This window comes from Eublepharis macularius, chromosome 14 (genome assembly GCF_028583425.1).
Source record: "Eublepharis macularius isolate TG4126 chromosome 14, MPM_Emac_v1.0, whole genome shotgun sequence".
NCBI lineage: Eukaryota > Metazoa > Chordata > Lepidosauria > Squamata > Eublepharidae > Eublepharis > Eublepharis macularius.
This window is the reverse complement of record NC_072803.1, coordinates 60,840,608-60,861,166: the sequence shown is the minus strand read 5'-3', so window position 1 is coordinate 60,861,166 and position 20,559 is coordinate 60,840,608. Positions and strand designations below refer to the sequence as shown.

Sequence of the window (20,559 nt, the reverse complement as noted above, 5' to 3'; positions counted from 1 at the left end):
CGTCATGGATGGTTGGTTCTGGTCATAATGATGGTGGGTAACTATAACTCTCACAAGGCTGTGCAAAAAAATGTGTATCCACAAAACAATGTCAATAATGAGGACTAAGACAAACACCAAACTGTAAGACTTGTTTTTAAAGCGCAGTGTTTATAAATAACTAACTGCTAGTTTGTTCTCTTTATTTAACAATTGACTATACAGCAAGGACAAACAAAGTCTTCCCATTGGGCTATGTGAGAACAGATATGTGTGAAATACTGCTGATTGCATTCGCATTGAAATACATGGAAGGTAACTACCAGACAATGCTCACAAACAACTGAAGTGCTTGGTGAAAAATTGGCTCTCTGCTGGCATCTGGTGAGCAAACTATGATCTGAACTTGCCAGAGTTCAAGTATCCCTATTGACTCTAGAAAACAGCATATGTTTGGAGCCCCCCCCCCCATAGTTGCAAAACTTACGGTTTTTCTCTCTTGCCAGTTCCCTTTAACCTGGGCCGTTTTCACACTGCTTACCGGCCACGGAACATCATGCCAAGCTCGCAGAACGACAGCGTCTTCCTGGTGTGATTTCGCACGAGAACTGCCATTCTCGCGCAAAATCGCACCAGGAAGATGCTGTTGTTTCAGGAGCTTGGCGCGATGTTCCGTGGCCGGTAAGCAGTGTGAAAATGGCCATCCTGTATTGCTTTTTTCCACCCCATCCAAATATCAGAAGTGTGCTCCAAGTCATCAAAAGCCATCGAAGGATCATTATTAAGCCATTAGTATCCAGAAAAGCTGAACACCAGGTAAGAAACGTCATCTCTTGATTCAATGGCCATGAAAATGTGGAGCACCAGGACTTAATGTCTGCAATTTGTAAACGCATGGCCTACAAACAGAAACCAGGATGTGACATTTATTTGGAGCGGGCTAGATATGAGTGAGTTAGAGTCCAAGTGACTCCTTTTGAGTTCTAGACCACGATCAACTAAACTTGCGGAAGGCATAAACCTGCCCCCCCTCCACTAAAAGGGCAGGAAACAGAAGATCATATTCACAACTGTACTTTCTTCCTATAACTGTTTGCTATTTGCTTCTTTGGGAAAAGAGGAGGCACTGCTCTTGGGGACACTGCAGTGCCCGTAGCAGATGGTTATATCTCCACTGAGCTGGATCTTTTAATGATGTGGGGACACAATGCAGGATTGACAAGTTTTGATTTACAGCATGTTGATACGTAGGACTGACCAAAGCGGAAGTCAGTGAGGAAGTGTGAAAACGGTTGTGGGGGGGGGAGAAGGAAGGGGCCATGGTTCAGCAGCAGAGCATTTGCGTAGCAATCAGAAGGTCTCACATTCAATCTGTGGCATCTCCCATGGAAAAAGATCAGGCTGTAGGTGATGTGAAAGCCCCTGATCTGAGAGCCAAGCTACAAGTGACAAATGACACTTGAATGGCAAGTGAACACACTCACGTGTATTCCTCCCTGTTCACTTGCGCTCCACTTGATCACGTAGAGCGCAAGTGGAGCGCAAGTGAACAGGGAGGAATACACGTGAGTCTGTTCACTTGCTGTTCAAGTGTCATTCGTCACTTGTAGCTTGGTCCTATGACTCTTAATCATAACATAATAATAACATTTGATTTATATACTGCCCTTCAGGGTCTACAGCCCAGGTGAGCCTGATCTTGTCAGAATTCAGAATCTAAGCAGGGTCGGCCTTGGGTAGTAATTGGATGGGAGACCTCCAGCAAAGACCAGTTGCAGAGGCCGGCAATGGCAAGCCACCTCTATTAGACTCTTGCCATGAAAACCCCACCAGGGATCGCCATAGGTCAGCTATGATTTCAGGGCACTCTATCTCTATCACCACACCGCCCTTCATGACAACTTAACACCCACTCAAAGCAGTTTACAAAGTATGTTATTATTATCCCCACAACAATCACTGGAGCTGAGAGAGCTCTGAGAAGCTGTGACTGACCCAAGGTCACCTAGCTGGCTTCAAGCGGAGGAGTGAGGGATCAAACCGATCTCCACATTAGAGTCCCATGCTCTTAACCACTACACCAAACTGGCTCTCAAGCCACTGCTGGCCAGAGGAGAAAATATTGGCCTGGATAGACCAATGGTCTGACTCAGGCTGCACAGTAGACTTGTGCAATTCTTTCATTATTAATTACACTAAGTACAAAATGGAGTGTTTCATAATTATAGTAATTAATATGAAAATGAAACAAATTCCCTATCTAAACAGACTATAATGGGAAAAAACACGTGGGGTTTTTTTTTACTTCATTGCTTTTGTTTCTCTCTGATTTGACCTGTCTCCTCTTTCTGCTGTGTTTTCCTAATAAGGGCATAGAGCTGTGTTCCTTATTGTTGTTGTTGTCGTTGTTGTTGTGGGATTGATTCCCCACTCCTCTGCTTGAAGCCAGCTGGGTAACCTTGGGTCAGTCACAGCTCTCTCAGAGCTCTCTCAACCCCTCCCGCCTCACAGGGTGATTGTTGTGGGAATAATAATGGCATCCTTTGTAAACCGCTCTGAGTGGGTGTTAAATTGTCCTGAAAGGCAGTACATAAATCACATGTTATATTATTGTTGTTGTTGTTAATGTCATTTATAGCCCGCCTTTCTCACTGAGACTCAAGGTGCATTTCATAGTGTGAGGAATAGAGAGACAGCCTCTGGACTTTCTTGATTGATTGCAGACGGCAGCCATTAAGATTACATATATGTGTGAGGTAATCCAATCCTGAAATATGGGGTTGGACTCTAAATCAGATAAGAGTTGTTTATGCATTCTGGAACATGCATGATTGTAGGAACCAACTCAGAAAGAAAGGTAATTCGTAGACAGAAGAAGAGCAAGTAAAAGAATGTATGATTAAATGGGTGAAAAAATGTGGACATGATATATTAATGGAGCAATGGGAAAATATGTGGACAAGAGGGCTGAAATTTACATTAAGCTACACTATTAAAGAAAATTTTTACAAAATGATGTATTGTTGGTATATGACTCCTGAAAAATTGGCTAGAATGTATAAGGAGGCATCAAATGTATGTTGGAAATGTGCTAAACAAGAACTGACATTTTTTCACATATGGTGGACATATAAGAAAGCAAAGAGTTTTTGGTTGCAGATACAATCATTGATTCAGAAGATTTTGAAGATTAAACTTCAGATGAAACCAGAGACTTTTCTGTTGGGAATAATGGACAGCCAGTTGGAAAAAAGTTTTAGAACACTGTTTTTATACTCTATTACAGCAGCAAGAGTACTTTATGTACAAAAGTGGACAACTACAACATTGCCTACAGTGGAGGAATGGTTGACAAAAGTTTTGGAGTTTGCGTTAATGGCAAAACTTACTGCATTAATTAGAGAAAGGACATTAGTTAACTTCTTGATTGAATGGAAACCGCTAATAGACTTTTTGCATGAAATGGGTAACAAGGATTTGATGACATCTGGATTTATGGATTAAGAAACAGGAACAATAGAAAAAAGAGGGGGTTTGTGACTAACTTAGAATAAGTGGGACTCCAGAAATGATATATACTTGTGTGGAGAAAATCGGAATTCAACTTGTAGTGTAATTTAGGGGTTTTTTGTTTTCTTTTTTCTTTTCCTCTTAATTTTATACATATATGTATTGTTAGTGTGTTATGTTTAGAACTGTGTGTTTTTTCTTGTTCTCTATGTGTGTTGTTTATTTTGTTGTGGTGTGTAGTTTATAGTTTAAATAAAGAAAATGTTAATACCCAGAAAGAAAGGTAATTCTTGTGCCAAAGTACAATATAGTATTTCATACTATATTATTCCTTTCTTACTTTCTTAGCTTTCTTCTTGAATATAGATTTTGTTTTGTGTGTGCTGTCTCTTTCTTTTGCATGTCTCCTTTCTGAAGCATTTTACTGTTTTTATTTGAGATTTGCTTCCCCCTAGCCCTACACCAATATTTTGTTTAAATCCCCCTCAGTCTTATTTGCTTCATTAGTTCTTTATTGTTTCAATGTGTGACTAGCAGTGGCTGTGTTGACTGTGTGTCCTTGAACCCTTTTGATGTTTAATTGTGTGCCCCCCCACCCCACCCTAAAGCTGTTGTGATTCTTACAATTAATTTGAGATTTTTCTGTCTTGTGTAACTCAGTCTGTGCTGATAATTTTAGGTAGGTATCTATGTTAGTATGCAGCAGAAGAGCAAGATTCTGGTACAACAGCACCTTAAAGACCAACTAGATTTCCACAGTATGAACTTTTTAATAGTCAACACTCATACGTCAAAGTTCTGATGGAGCTTTGACTCTCGAAAACTCATACCCTAGAAATGTATTTAGTCTTTAAGGTGCTACTGGACCTCAATCTTGCTCAGTCTGTTGTATATCTGGGTGTCCAAATTTAACCCAAACGCAACACCTTAATGTTATTTATCACACACAGTCCCGTAATAAAATTACATACATTTCATACACACATTACAGTATCTTTTTTTTTAAAAAAATTTTTAATAAAAAGATTAAAATCCCATTAAAGGTGGAAGAAGAAAGAAAAAAAGAAAATATATATAAGAAGAGAGTGAAGAAAAAGAGAGAGAAAAGAAAGAAACTGGAAATAATTAGAGAGAAAAAGAAAAGAAAAAATACATCTATAGTAAGCCATTTTCAGTTTTCTCTATGACACATATAATATCATTACAAACAATATACTTATAGTCTTAATACATAAACTTAACCTTTTCTATGTATCCCTTTTGTTTAGTTTTCCTAAATTTATCCTTTTATAAGTCAAATTCACAAATCATCTGTTCATTTTTTTTCTGTTTCACACAGAAAGTCAATATTTATTTATATTGTTTACAGTCTGCCTTTCTCACTGAGACTCAAGGCAGATTACACAGTATGAGATTAGTACAGTCAATATCAAGGACATTTCCATAAACAATGCCATAGGGTAAATAAATACAAGTTTACAAAGACATAGCATTAGCGAGAATCCAATACGGAGTTGAAGAAATACTGAAATGGAGAATAAACTGACAGTAGACAACATGAAGCACACGTAGTTTATAGGAGCACATATTTAAAGCAACAGTAGTATGTAAGGCAACATAGTGGTGAAGTCTGTGGTCCCTAACTCATTAGTGAAGCATCTGAGACCCCCTCCCTACAGTACAACCCTCCTATCTGAGTAAAAAACCTTTTTGAATAATTCGGTTTTGCATCGTTTGTGGAAAGCCAGGAGAGTGGGGGTTCTCCTGACCCTCTCAGGCAGGCTGTTCCACAGGGCAGGGGCCACCACCGAGAAAGTCCACGTATCAGCTGCTGTTGATTTCACCCAATTCATAATACATGTAGACAATGTTTTAACTCTAATCAAAGCTATAAGTTTAGCCATCTCAGCTAACTCCATCATTTTCACAATCCACTAATCCATTGAAGGCAGTACTGTACTTTTCAGTATCTTAGCTGTACTGTGCATTACAGTATCTTATCTGACATCTGTGCACAAACACAGCATATGATGACTGGCAGGAGATCTTCTGACTCTTGTGGGAACTGGGAAGAACGTGCAGCCTGGTGGGTGCAGATATGGGAGAGGGACAGGAAGGAGTGATTTTGAGAAAGCAACAGCTAACAGTAGTAGCAGCCTGCCTGGCACTGGAAGTCCCCCTGAAAACTCAAATCACTGTTCTTCAACCTGAGTGGCTGCACTGCCAGTTCCTCAAGCCGCCTGGTGTTACTGCTTCCCATCAAAGCGTCATTTTGCACTGGGGATCCTGCCAGCATGCGGTTGAGAGAACAAAGGAGTGGTTTTCACTCACCCCTATTTCAACACACTCCAGGATTCCTCTGCAAAAGGGAAGCCCAGGAGAGTGCTCGCTTTGTGCGCGCGCATGGGAGCTGAGTTTCCCACTGTCCCCAGGATCCCAGCCCCTGCACCCCCGCTTGGGCCCTGGGACCCCTGGCAAGGCAACCTTGGTAGAATCCGTATCAAAGGAATTGCAATAAAACCTGCAAAGGGTGTATGCATGCAAATTTGCAAAGATTTTTAAAAACCTGCAGAAATCCAATAAAGAGCTGAAGAAATGCTGAAACAGAGCGCAAGCCCTTTGGCAAATGACAGGAGGTGGCACGCTGCCTGGCGCATCTTGGGCAAATGGGTACACAAATGGGTGCACAAATGGGTGTTTACGCTTCTGCACCCCACCATAATGACGTCACTTCTAGAAGTGACATCATTGCAGCAAGGGGTGGAAGTGTGCGCAGGGGGGTTACAAAAGTAAGTTCTTCATCCCCCATGTGTCCCCCACCCCCTGATCTAACAGTTGCCAGGGCGACCCGGCAACCCTATACACCACACTAGTTCACCCTCACTCACTACCTTGTATCTTGGCTCTCTACATGAGACTTCTTACACAAGAACACTCAAGAGTAGGGAGGCGCAATGCTAGCCAGGAAGCGTAGTTTAAAAAGACAGAGTCAAAAGTTCTGTCAACTTCACCTCCCCACAGAGCCGGCAAAGATCGCTCCTCAGAGGGTTTGTTAATTTCCTCTCTCCCCCCCCCCGCCCCCGAAGTCCCTGTCAATTTCACCTCCTCTTTGGAAGGTGTTCTGGAGTGTTCCGGAATCTGGACATCAGCGGGATTTAATGGTCACTCTTGCTCCCCCCCTGACAAGTGTAGTCCTGTGACAAATTCCAGAGGGGTAGCTGTGTTTGTCGTTGCAGCCTGGACTGCCTGCCTTTCACAGCCCTTTCTCTCCTGTTTATATTTCTGTAGCCACGTACATGTGAGCGAGCACACCCACACACGTGTCTGCCGTTTTAGGTTATACTTCATGCATGTGATATAGCGAGCTCCATGCCACAAAACCAAACGGCTACAATGGATGTTGTGCTTTAAGGTGCCAGAAGTGAGAAGGGGATTGCCAGAGAACTGTTGCTCCCCCCTCACCAAATGACAGTCCCTGGACTCTTTCGGAGGAGAGGGATGAAGGACTGCTTGAAAACTCCTATGGGCTTGTTAGAGCAGATGGATCGTTTCTTGAATTCTTTCCCTCAAATTTACTTCCATCTCCGTAAAAACTTCTCTGCTGGCTCAGACCAGTGAGGTTCATCTAGCCCCGAATCCTCTTTCCAACAGCGACTCACCAAATCATCATCATCATCATCAATTTTTTTCCTGCCCTCCCCTCGAACAGGCTCAGGGTGGGTCACATCAGATATAAACACAATATAAAATCAGGTAATTATAATACACAAATTGTACAGTTTGCCATCTCCAAGATGCTGGTCCTCATCATTAGCATCCTTAGGAAGGGAAGGGAAGGGAAGGGAAGGGAAGGGAAGGGAAGGGAAGGGAAGGGAAGGGAAGGGAAGGGAAGGGAAGGGAAGGGAAGGGAAGGGAAGGGAAGGAGGGGGCAACATTCGAATTGGGCTGATTCATAAGGGGGGGCCAGGATGATAACACAGGCCCCTGACGGACAGGAGACTGGTAGGGAGGCTCGCCAGATAGCACAGAAGATCCACAAGCAGGAGCAGAGAGGCCTCAGCTCTCCCCTCTCACAGCTGTAATGCGCTGTTTCTGAACACGGAGGTCCTGCTTCATCGCTATGGCTAGTAGCTGTTGACGGGCCTCTTTCCCATCAATCTGCCAAATCCCCTTTGAAAGTGACCTGATTTAGGGACATCGCCCCTTCTTCCTCTCAACCCCGGCGAGAGAAGCGAATAACTTGCTGAACCTGGAGACTTTTGGGGCGCAGGCAGCTGTTGAGTGACCTTCCGGTGCGCGTGCACCTCTAGCTTGTGCCGCTGGCGGGGCTGATCTGTACGCCTCTCAGGCTGGAAAGAAGGGGCTCTTCCAGGGTCACTTTCAATCGATATCTCATCTGCCAGCTCTCCTAGCGGAAGTGATAGCATATTGGCAGAAGGTAATGGCTCTGGTCTAGTGGAAAAGGCTAATCTTCCCCAGCTGTACAGGATCTCTGCAGGTGGCCGCCAGCATCTTCCTCCAGGCATACTGCTGGGCTCCCCCACAGTACACAGAAGAAAAGGTCCTTTTTTCCCCTTTAAAGATGCAGCGGCCCCATTTGTCACCAACTCCTTACCAGTCAGCTCCAGCGGACAAACTTAGGTGGCTTGCAGGGGGGTGGGGGGGGGGTGGCACGGCCTTGTAAAAGTGGCAAACCCACCCAAGCTGACTGCCACCCACCCGGCATTGCTGCAGCTTGCCAAGTGTAGAACATCCCTCCTTTTTTGCATTCCAGGGCAGGCTGAGAAAGCCCACTGGAGGCTTACTGAGTCTATTGACAAGTTGCAAAACAGTAATGAGTCCAGTAGCACCTTGAAGACTAACCAACTTTACTGAGGCATAAGCTTTCAAGAATCACAGCTTTCTTCGTCAGATGCATCATCAGAGCTGTGGTTCTCGAAAGCTTATGCTACAATTAGTCTTAAAGGTGCTACTGGACTCTTTACTATTGTGCAATTACAGACTAACACAGCTAACTCCTCTGGATCTATTAACAAGTTGACACCTGGATGCACCTTGTCATTTGGGGGTAAAAAATTGCAGTTTTCAGCCAGACCCTTTTGTGTGGGGAAACACAAGGCTGTAGCCTTTAAAAAGAAAAATTTATAAAGCACTTCAAATACACAAAGAGTTTTACAGAACTATCTGGTGACAGCCTTATATGGTATTCTGGTATTATTCTCTCAGTCAGGGGTCATTTTGTAGAAAAAGAGCTGGAGGAACTCATTAGCATAACTCATTAGCATATGCCACACCCCTAGACATCACTGGAAGTGTGTCATTAGTATAACTGATTTGCATATGTCACACCCCCTGACATCACCTATCCTGGCTGTTTTGGACCCAATCCTGGCCATTCAGGGCCGAAATTGGGCCCAAAATGGCAAAAAGGGGCTGAAAATGGCTGAAAAGGGGCCCAAATGGACAGGATCAGGCCGCTGATGAGTGGGAGAGTGATCCGCTACCCGTCAGAGGCCCAGTCCAGGCCATTTCGGCCGCAATCCAGGCCGAAATAGGCCCAAAATGGCTGAGAGCCAGGTGGGCGGGGCCACCTGACATGTGACTTCTTTGGGGAACTGTGGCCGTCGTCACACGGGCTTTTATTTAGCGCTAAAATGGCGCTATTTCCTGGCAAACACCCACCTAATTCCAACACTGTAGCGATTTTCTCTCTTCTGCTTTGTGCTTGATAGTCGCGCTATTTTGTGCCTCAGTGTGAATGCCTCACATCGATGTATTTCGCCTCGCAACATCCTATGCCCTCCCTTCAATCCCAGAATCCATTTCTTCCCACGACTCCCCTTTTTTAAAATTTTATTATGTCCTTATAACGCCATAACGACATAACACAATGCAAACTTTCTGCTGAAGTAAAAATGACTCAATTGCCATGGCAGAGTCGTCAGTGATGGGGATCACATCAGACAGGGAGTTTTCTGCGGGCAAAGGGCTATTTATATAATTTCAAAGTTGGAAAAACAAAAGGGTCGTAATATTTTGCTCTAACGGAATGTTTATATGCTGTTATACCGTTATAGCGGAATTAAACGCCAGAATAATTTTAAAAAAGGGGGGAGGAGCTGCTTCTGCACAGTTAGAGAGAACAGAACAGAGTGCTTCGGTGTGGACAGCTGGTGGCGTGAAGAGCCGTTAGGTGACCCAAAGAAACGTTACTGTGCCGATAACAGGTAGGACGCTATATGCTGTAAATTTAACGGAAGAGATGCCCGTGTGACGACGGCCTGTGTTCCTGTGCATTCCCCCTTGAAATGAGTGCTGCTCTCAGTACTGAAGAGGATGGAAGAAAATGGCTTGCTAAATCTAACTTTGGGGAAGAGGCAAGTTTTGAAATGGAATCCTCCCGGATCAAGCTTGACCACTAGGGTACCGTCTTCAAACTACCAGGACTGCGCAGGGAGTCTGATGCTCAGGGCTGGTTGCCAGAATCATACGAAATGCCTTGCTGGATCACACCCAACACTATCTAGTCTATCATAAGAATTAAAACCGTGGCCGGGCAGATGGCCCTGGAAAGGTCGGGGACATGAAGGAAACCAACTTCCTCCGTTGTTTGGTATTCAAAGGTGCACTGCCTCTGAACATGAAGGCTCAGCTAGACCTCTCCTCTGTGGATGTTTATAACCCTACTTTTGAAAGCTGTCTAAGTCAAGTAGCCATTATCTATCTCCTCTTGCAGCAGTGAATTCTCTAAATCAGTTCTCTGTAGTATGAGCACGTCACTTCTTTTGTCTGTCCGGAACCTGCTGCCCATCAATTTCTAATACTGGGGAAAGAAAAAAAGACAACCCAATGGAGCTAAAGCTGCTGGCTGAATTCCTGGAATGCAGAAAAATAGGGTGAAGAAACCATTACATCTTCCTCACCCCTGGGTCATCTGCCTTCTTGTTTTCTCTTTTGTTCTTTCCTTCCCTTATTTGACTGGAAAGGCCTCATTTCTTCTGGCCATTTTAGCACCGAACACTATGAAACCTACGAAAACTCAAAGAGTGGCCGTTTTCACATCTTTCCTCTCGCACAAAATCGTGCAAAACTCACAGAATGACGGCGGTGTCATGGTGCAATTTCCCTTCATGATTCCGTTTCATGGCATGATTTCTGACGTCATTGCGCCATGAAACGGAATCACGACAGGAAATTGCACCATGAAGACACCGTCGTTCTGTGAGTTTTGTGCGATTTTGCATGAGGGGAAAGATGTGTGAAAACAGCCAGTGTTTAAAGTCCATCTCAAAACTGTTTTCTGAAGGTTTGTGGAATTGGCCACTGAGGGAAGAGTGACAACAGTGCTTCTTTCCGCCATATAACAATGATGTGGGAAATTTTAATTAGCTTACAAAATAACTGCGTAAATTAAAGCCAAACAAAATTTTCCACATATAAATATTTATTTATTTATTTATTTATTTATTTATTTATTTATTTATTTATTTATTTATTTATTTATTTGTCACATTTCTAGACCGCCCTCCCCATCAGACAGGCTCAGGGCGGTTTAACAACAGTTTAAAACAGTAAAAACATTATAAAAACATTAAAACATTATAGAAAAAAAATATAGAAATATAGAAAAAACAGATTCCCTATGGATCATTTGTTCACGTAAATAAGAAATTTGACACATACCTTGAAAGACAGACAGACAGACAGACAAATAGATCTAAATGTAAAATACTGTACCTGTAGCAGAAATAATATATTGGGTTGGATCAAGCATTTTTTCCATTCAGTTTTGCCCAATTCCCTTTAGAGCTAGTTGGGACATTCTTGGAGTTTTAGGGTTGGTGTCTGGGGAGGAAAGAGTATGGGGAGGCAGCTCTGTGGGAATCTGATGCCATGGAGTCCACTTTCCCAATTTTGCATTTCCTCTTTAGGAACTAATCTCTGCAGCCTGGAGATCAGTTGTAATTCCAGGAGAACTCCAGGCCTCACCTGGAGGTTGGTAACTCTAATTCCTTTCCTTTGTACAGCCCCCCCATCATACAAAATTCCACAATCCCCAGCATAGAGTTTTTCATGGACCCCTTCCTCCCTTTTCTCATCAGCAGAAAAGTTGGTTGGATGCAACTCTTTTTATACTTCCTTCGGCTATTTTTGACCTGATGAAATTCTTTATCTCATGTAATGTGACTGTAATTATCTTCTGCCAACCTATAGATCCCCTAAATGTTAGGGGAGGGGCCATGGCTAAGGGGAAGAGCTTTTGCTTTGCTTGGCTTTTTTTCTGGGAAAAGAGGTGGTGGAACTCGGAGAAAATGGTCACATGGCTGGTGGCCCCGCCCCCTGATCTCCAGACAGAGGGGAGTTTAGATTGCCCTCTGCGCCGCCAAGCGGTGTGGAGGGCCATCTCAACTCCCCTCTGTCTGGAGATCAGGGGGCGTGGCCATCGGCCATGTGACCATTTTCAAGAGGTGCCGGAACTCCGTTCCACCGCGTTCCAGCTGAAAAAAAGCCCCGCTGCTTTGTATGCAGAAGGTTCCAGGTTCAGTCCCCGCATCTCCAGCTAGAAGGATCAGGTGGTGTGCTGCAGAGGAAGCAGTTCTGAAGTTGATAGAGCAAAGGTCTGATTCAATAAAAGGTGGTTACGTGTGTTCAGGATGTATGCTTAAGAACATTATGAAAATGTAAAAAAAGGCTTTAAAAAAGAAACCCATTACTTCCTGTGCACTGGATGTGGTTTGGCTCACTTACTTGAGTCACCCACTGCTTCGTGGCATGTGCTGTTTTGGAATGCTTACGGTGACGAAGAGTTGATGACCCTAGATGTGGACAGGGTTTGCTTTGTGAACTGGTATATAGTGAACCCATGCCAGCAAGCATTTTAGTGAATCAACCTTGGGTTGAGACTAAGTTTTTGAAAACTGTTGGGTTTGATTGGGAAAATCTCAGTTTTGATTTTGTTTCTCCCTTATGAGAAACAGCCCTGAAAGTCCTTATTTTACACTGCTTTCTCTTTCCTTATACTGAATTTTTCTTACAATAATAAATGCATTTCCTCAAGTTTGGTGTAGTGGTTAAGAGCACGGGACTCTAATCTGGAGAGCCGGGTTTGATTCCCCGCTCCTCCACTTGAAGCCAGCTGGGTGACCTTGGGCTAGTCACGGTTCTCTGGAGCTCTCCCAGCCCCACCCACCTCACAGGGTGTTTGTTGTGGGGATAATAATAACATACTTTGTAAACCGCTCTGAGTGGGTGTTAAGTTGTCCTGAAGGGCAGTATATGAATCGAATGTTGTTGTTGTTATAAGTATCATTTTTGCCTCCACCAGCATTAAGAAGGTATAAAAGAATCAGGGAGCCTGCCCCCACCGCCGACTGGGCCAGCCTCATCCTGGTCCTCATTTCCTCCTCCGTTGATTTTAAACCAGAAGTAAATTTCTATTGGCTGCGTGGTGAGGTGGTAGTTCCCCGTGGACACTGGATGGGCAGAATTGATCCGATGAGATTTCAAATAGATGATAAACCTCACTGTCAACTTTGGATACCAAAGCAGCTTTCAGAGTTTGTCCCTCTGGACTATGCGGCCCCTGGGGAGATGCCTGTTTTCAGAGTTTTACCTGACAAACTTCCATTGTTCAAAAGGCAATATGATAACAAAATATTTATAGGTCCAAAATCCCTGCATGTATGGCCATGTGCAATTTCATTTGCTTCCTAGCAGACTGAAAAGAGAGAGGCTGATAAGATTAGGCCTCACTGATTAGATTGAAAATGGCCGTTTCCACATGCTGTTAAAGAGACGGTCTACTTACTGAAGGCTGGCGTTTTTTCCCCACATATTCCAGATGCCTCCGATTTCAAAGCGGAAGCAGGCCGTTTGTCTTCCGTCTGATCAGCGTCCTTGACCCAGCACAGGAAAGAGCGGGAAATCCCGATCTCAGAAAAGACGCTGATCAGACGCAAGACAAACGGCCTGCTTCCGCTTTGAAATCGGAGGCATCTGGAATATGTGAAAAAAAACGCCAGCCTTCAGTAAGTAGACCGTCTCTTTAACAGCATGTGGAAACGGCCGTTGTCTACCATGCCAATGGAAGGGCAAGTCTTTTTGCCTGGACTGGAGCGCAAGCAATGTACCAGGGAGGGATTCTGGAGTGAGGCAGATGTGACCCGGCCCTTTGTATCACAGGCTGTGATTACTGACAGAGCCATTGACAACAGCAATGAGATGAGGGAAATGAAAACAGTCGGCAATGACATTTTGTAAAATCAAAAAGAAACAATAACTTAGCGCTATTATTGTCCAGCCCCCTTATCCCACACCGGCTCAAAGTGCCAAGGGGGTGGCAACGTATGGCTTACCATCTGTGGCTGTCGTACGGCTAAGTGTGTTGGGTTGGGGAACGCAATGGTGAACTACCCTGTAAAAACTTCACTGCGAGACTCTGTGGGTCTCTCTCGACACGCTATAGGACAGAAAGGCCTGGAGGGGGACGATCTACGGAGTAGCCGAGGGTCAGACGTGACTGTGTGGCTTGGATCGGATCGGATTATTGTCCAGAGGAGAGGAGCAAGAGACCAGTAGCACCTATAAGACTAACCAGGGGTCATTTCGTAGAAAAAGAGCTGGAGGAACTCATTAGCATATGCCACGCCCCTTGACAGCACTGGAAGTGTGTCATTAGAATAACTCAAAAAGAGTCCAGTAGCACCTTTAAGACTAACCAATTTTATTGTAGCATAAGCTTTCGAGAATCACGTGATTCTTGAAAGCTTATGCTACAATAAAATTGGTTAGTCTTAAAGGTGCTACTGGACTCTTTTTGATTTTGCTACTACAGACTAACACGGCTAACTCCTCTGGATCTATTAGCATAACTGATTTGCATATGCCACACCCCCTGACATCACCTATCCTGGTTTTTTTGGACCCAATCCTGGCTATTCAGGGCTGAAATTGGGCCCAAAATGGCAAAAAGGGGCTGAAAATGGCCAAAAAGGGGCCCAAAATGGTCAGCATCGGGCTGCTGCTGAGTGGGAGAGTGATCCACCACCCACCAGAGGCCCGAACTGGGCCGTTTCAGCCCCAATCCCGGCTGAAACGGGCCCAAAATGGCCGAGGGCGGGGCCACCTGACATGTGACCTCTTTGGGGAACTGCCAGAACTGCGTTCCTGCGCGTTCCCCCTCAAAATGAGCCCTGAGACTAACAAAATCCGTGGTAGGGTATGAGCTTTTGTGAGTTACAGCTCACTTCTTTAGATACCTGAGCAGTAACTCACAAAAGCTCATACCTTTCCACAAATTTTGTTAGTCTTATAGGTGCTACTGGACTCTTGCTCTTTTCCACTGCTACAGACAGAATAACACAGCTACCTATCTTGATCTATTATTGTCCAATTAGGCAACTAGAGAGAGGGGGAGAGAGAGAAAGAGCATAATTATTCTCTCCTCTATTTGGTCCTCACAACAACCTTATAAGGTAGATTTGGGTGAGACAGTGATGGGCGTGTGATATCCAAGACAGCTTCATGGCTGAGTAGGGATTTGAACCTGGGTCAACCCTGACCTAGTCTATCACTCTCTCCACTACACCCAACTAGCTCTTGGGATTCTACTTGGCTCTGCCACTGGCCCGCGATATTGTACCCATGCTCTACCTTCTTGCCCCACCCAGCAGCCAGCATTTTTAAAACCAAAATATAGTGATCTTATGCACAAAAAGGGGGATTTGTAATACTCTTTGGAAAATGCTTCCTTCCAGAAGCAGTTTGGTACTTCTAAAATGCAATCGACAGTATAAAATCATCACTGCTGCAGCCAGGGATAAACTGCCAGAACATTAGGGGTGAAGTGACATTGCGTCTCTAGGGGGGCTTGTGAGACATTTGTCTTCATGAGCAAGGGGCAGGGTGCTTTGGGGCAGTTGAGCTGGAGATCCCTTGGAAGCACAGGTCCAAACTGAAAAATGTTATGAATAATATATCACAGCACATAAACAGCCATACAACAATGCAGAGGGTTAATGTTGTCCTGTGGGATTTGGAGGCAACCTCGCTAAGCCCAGATAAAGAGGCTGAAATTGGACTGGATGCCACATGACCCTACAAAGAGGGGCGGCACGAGAGGGGAATCAAGCCCTTCCTCAGAGGTATTTTGGTCTCCAAACTGGTCTTCTTTTAGATATTTTTTTCCTTCCCATTAGGGCTCCAGGGCCAGAAGTCAACTCCAGAGGGAGAACAAACGCTATGAAATTTTAAAAAAACAAACAGCAGTGACTTTTAATGAAGACCGCAAAAATATCGCCAGGTAATGAACAAGGCTTTGTGCTTCAGAGCTCTTCCTTAGGCTGCACAGCTAGTTTTTAAAAAAACAAAACCTCAAAACTTTTGAAGTGGAAGAGGAATTGAAACAGGCATTTAAGGACAGGATGGAAAAATTCCCAAGACAGCACATATTTCCAGTAGCACCAAGAGCTGTTAAAGCAGAGAACAACAGCAACTGCACTTATATACCACTCTTCTAGACATATTAGTGCCCCACTCAGAGCAGAGAACAAGGCCAGTATTATTATTATCCCCACAATACAGATTAGGGTTGCCAGGTACAGGCTGGGAAATTCCTGGAGATTTGGGGGGTGGAGCTTGGAGTGGGCTGGGTTTGGGTAGGGGAGGGGCCTCAGAATGGTATAATGCCATAGAGTCCACCCTCCAAAGCAGCCATTTTCTCCAGGTGAACTGATCTTTGTCACCTGGAGATCAGTTGTAATTCCAGGAGATCTCCAGCCACCACTTGGAGGCTGGCAACCCTAATACAGATGGAGAACTGGGCTGAGAGGAGGGGCTTCCCCAAGGCCACCTACTGAGCTCATGGCAGGAGTGGAATTCAAACCAGCAGAGTGCTGATTCACAGCCCAACCACTTAACCACTGTGCTACAGCAGCTCTAGCAGTGTGCGCATAGTGGATGAGCCACAGTTCAGTTGTGAGCTGCCAACTGGATGGGACTAGACAAAGCCAACATGATACTTGTCCTCTGCTCCAGACCTATTCCACTTGGCTGGACGTTTGGGTCAAACTAGATGTGCTGACAGCATGTCTCACTATCACTCCACAGTGGTTTGTGCTCCCCAAGAAAGCCTTCATCCAGAGCATAACCCTAGTGTAACATAGCCATGGCTAAACTGACCACATTGAAAAGTACAGCATCTCTTAGGGGTTTTGGTGGCCCGGCACGTACCTCATACCGAGAGCCGTGGATGGTTATTAAATACATCCAGCTTGGCAAAAGAGAATAAGAATTCTCTTGTGTGGTTGAGAGACTTATAGCCGAAAGCTTCCCAGGCAGCTGAGGAGATGGGTTCCTTTGTAAACCTCTTAACAAGGTGGCTTTGTCTAAATATTTAACAAGAATCTGCCTTGCCTCTGTTCCCAGGAGTTTCCCAAAGCCATCACTGGAAAGGCTGAAAGGGAGCATTATTCCCCTTCGATGGTACCCGCTGTCATGGGAAAAACCTGAGGGAGAAGGACAACCAGGATCAGAAATGCGGGAGGGCACATAGTCACGGCTGTTACAAAAGGCTGCCCCGAGGGGACAGGCCCTCAAAGCTGGGCCGCGGCAAGAAAAGACAGAAGACAAGAGACCTACACAAGGAGCCCCGGAGAACCAAAACGGAGATCCATCTGGTCACTTAATAGCTGTGGTCAGTTGCCCTACCAGCACTCTGTGGGCCCTCCTTCTGCTCATCCCCTCCCTCCTCTACCCTAATTGAGAAGGGGCTTAAATGTCCAGGAGACCACCAAAAGGACAGGTATGTTTTGTTGGCCTGTGGTAACCGTAGACATTAGTGACCTTTGGCCTCTGGCTTTCCTTTAGCTCTTGGTAGAAAATGGTACAAGGGGAGGTCACGGGGCTGACCTCAAGGGTTACTTGAGCTGCTCATTTAGACTTCACATCATCTGTCCTGCCACCGCCTCTGTCCTGTCAGTTTCTTTGGCTCATTAGATAACCCACAAGAGAGAGAGGAGCAGGACAGACCAACAGGACCGGTCCATATCTTCAGCAGCTCACATGTTACATAAATGACTCTAGCGCACCGAATGCCTGGAACTCCTTCTTAGAATATCATCATCTCTCTTCATCCAGATCTTTCGTCTGAATTCACCTCTTCTGAAATTCTCCATCCCCTCTCATTGTTACTTCAAATATTTGTATACTGCCTCTCCTCAAATGTGTTCCCATGATGAGTGACAGACTCATAAATAATTGGAAAATATAAAATAATCCCACAATCAGATCAACAGCAGTGTTGAAAGTTACATTTAAAAAAAAAATCCATCACACAAATCAATTGAAACTCAAACCTGCAGCAGCATCTGAAATCAAACAGCAACTGATTAAAAGTAAGCTGTGGCAGGAAAATACAGCAGATCGAGGGACTCAAATTGTGTACTGATCATTTAAAACCCAGCAGAAACGTTAAAAAAAAACTTTTCAGGCACTGAAAATCATCTGGGTTGGGAATTCCTATTCTAGACCATAGATCCAGAGGATGCATCTGAAGAAGAGACCTGTGATTCTCGAAAGCTTATGTACAGTAAAGTTGGTTAGTCTTAAAGGTGCTACTGGACTCTTTTCAATTTTGTATTCTAGACCATATTGGCTTTCCAGGGTCGTTTCCACATGGCTTAAAAATCGGGCCACACTCACAGAACACTGGAGGCTTCTTCACGCGATTTATGACATCACTGTTTCCAAAACGGATGCAGGCAGTTATGATTCCATTTTCACACAAATGTGCGAAAATGAATGTGCAAAAATGGAATCATAACTGCCTGCATCCGTTTTGGAAACGGTGACGTCAAAAATCTCGCGAAGAAGCCGCCAGCGTTCGATGAGTGTGGCTCTGTTTTTAAGACGTATGGAAACCGCCCTGGTACATTATTGACCCCAGGGGTCATTTCGTAGAAAAACAGCTGGAGGAACTCATTAGCATAACTCATTAGCATGTGCCACGCCCCTTGCCATCACCGGAAGCGTGTCATTAGCATAACTGATTTGCATATGCCACACCCCCTGACATCATCTATCCTGGCTGTTTTGGATCCAATCCTGGCCATTCAGGGTTGAAATTGGGCCCAAAATGGCAAAAAGGGGCTGAAAATGGCAGAAAAGGGGCCCCAAACAGTCAGGATCGGGCCGCTGCTGAGTGGGAGAGTGATCTACTACCCGTCAGAGGCCAAATCCGGGCCGTTTTGGCCCCAATCCGGGCTGAAACGGGCTCAAGATGGCCGAGGGCGGGGCCACCTGACATGTGACCTCTTTGGGGAACTGCTGGAACCGCGTTCCTGCACGTTCCCCCTCGAAATGAGCCCTGATTGACCCTATTCTCCCCCCTCCCCTTTGTCTTTGGGGGAAATGCTGGGGGGGGGTGCCTTTTAAAAGGTGGTTACTGTCCATTGCTGCAGTTCCTGTTCTTTAGGAACTTCACCCCTCCCCCCATCAATAGAAATTAAAGATGTATCCTTTCTCAAGTGTGCATGTGTGACAATGCAGTAGCATGACCAATAACAAAAACCTCCACCATGCCTTGGAGTTCTCTGGATGACCTTCGGCCAGTCACTCTCTCCCAACAGGATCATTGTGAGACTAAAAATAAGGAAGGGAGTACCGCACACATTGCTCTGAGATCCTAGAGGAATAAAATGTATTGCATAAACATATAGGTGTCCATTTACTCCACAAGAACTCTGCAAGAACTTGCAATAATTGTCCCTTATTATGTTAGCAACAGTTTAAAATAGCCCTCCGCAGCTGTAGTGTGTGAAATGGCTGGTGGAACATTGCACACTGTTAAATTCATGCGCCTGCATTGACATGCGTGAGCTCTTGAGGCATGATGTGCCTGCTGCCTATTCCAAAGTGGTACTTTTAGAGACCCTGGGGAGGGAACTGAGTCCTGAAGACGGAGAACTCTACCCGCTCACATTAAAAATCTTAACACAACAAACACTAAAGGCCAAAACAAGGACTGTAACTTCTGTGGCAGATCCCAGAAACAGGGACTCTCCTGCGTATATAGGGCCTTGTCTGTGTGCATGCTGTCAAGTTGCCTGTAGGGATTTTAAAAGCAAGAGGTATTCAGAGGTGGTTTGCCATTGCCTACCTCTGCATAGCAACCCTGGACTTCCTTGGTGGTTTCCCATCCAAATACTGACTAGAACCTTCCCCTCTTTAGCTTCCAATATCAAGCCAGCCTCGGCCATCCAGGTCAGGACAACAGGGCCCTGGCTGTCCTCAGTCCACATCCCTCTCTTGCATTTCCCTAAGTAGCATTCATTTAAAGATGACATGTGAAGTGACATTCTCAGTGCCCCTCCTCACAAACATCAGCCAACGAAGTCTCTTGCACTCTCTCACTGCTTGGAGTTTTGTCCAGAAGGGCCCTTGGTGAAAAAAAAAACATTCTGCAACAATCTACTCAACTCAGAAAATTATTTTCTCGGGACAGCATCTCTCCTGCGCTTCCCTCCGTATGTCCCCTTTGCACCTCCCTTTTCAAAAGGTGGCCTGACTGCTTTGGGAAGCGGCTACAGCCTTCCAGCTTCCAGCAATCCTGTGATATCTGTAGGTGGAAACTGCTCGGCTTCCTCTCCCTCTCTTTTTTCCTGAAATGACGCCTGCAGGAAACCTACTGGAAACTCTTAAAACCATCCCCCCCCCACCCTGCTCCAGGCTGGTTTTTTTTAATGCAAAAGCCTAGAGAGACACCTCAGCCTAAATGCCATCCTGCATTTAAGCAACATGCTCAAGGTCACCCAAGCGACTCAGTGGCATAGAAACAGAAGCTCCAGCTCCCGAATGTACAGCACATCCTTATGTCTTTGCAAAGATGATGATCCTTCTGGGTCCTGAGACCTGTGCAGAGTTGCCTTTGCTGCCGTGTGCCCTAGTCTGGAGCAGGGGGCCCTCGGAGCCAACCAGTTCCTGGCAGGATTGAGCCTCCACAGGCAAGAGATAAGAAAAGACAAAATGGGGAGATGGGCAGAGAGGGCCGTACAATTAGCCAACAAGTGGCTG

General features: G+C 45.1%; 1 protein-coding gene and 1 pseudogene across 1 annotated transcript in view; both read left to right on the top strand.

Moving 5' to 3' along the window:
- ASS1 (argininosuccinate synthase 1) overlaps window positions 1-3,752 on the top strand; it is a 168,860-nt gene extending 165,108 nt beyond the window's left edge. Inside the window, exons 16-17 of the transcript XR_008598202.1 lie at window positions 205-363; window positions 3,266-3,752. The gene's annotated coding sequence lies outside the window, so the exon portion shown is untranslated. The remainder of the gene's footprint in view (window positions 1-204; window positions 364-3,265) is intronic.
- Window positions 3,753-7,457: 3,705 nt separating this feature from the next.
- Window positions 7,458-13,749, top strand: LOC129341916 (39S ribosomal protein S30, mitochondrial-like; annotated as a pseudogene).
- Window positions 13,750-20,559: the final 6,810 nt, after the last annotated feature.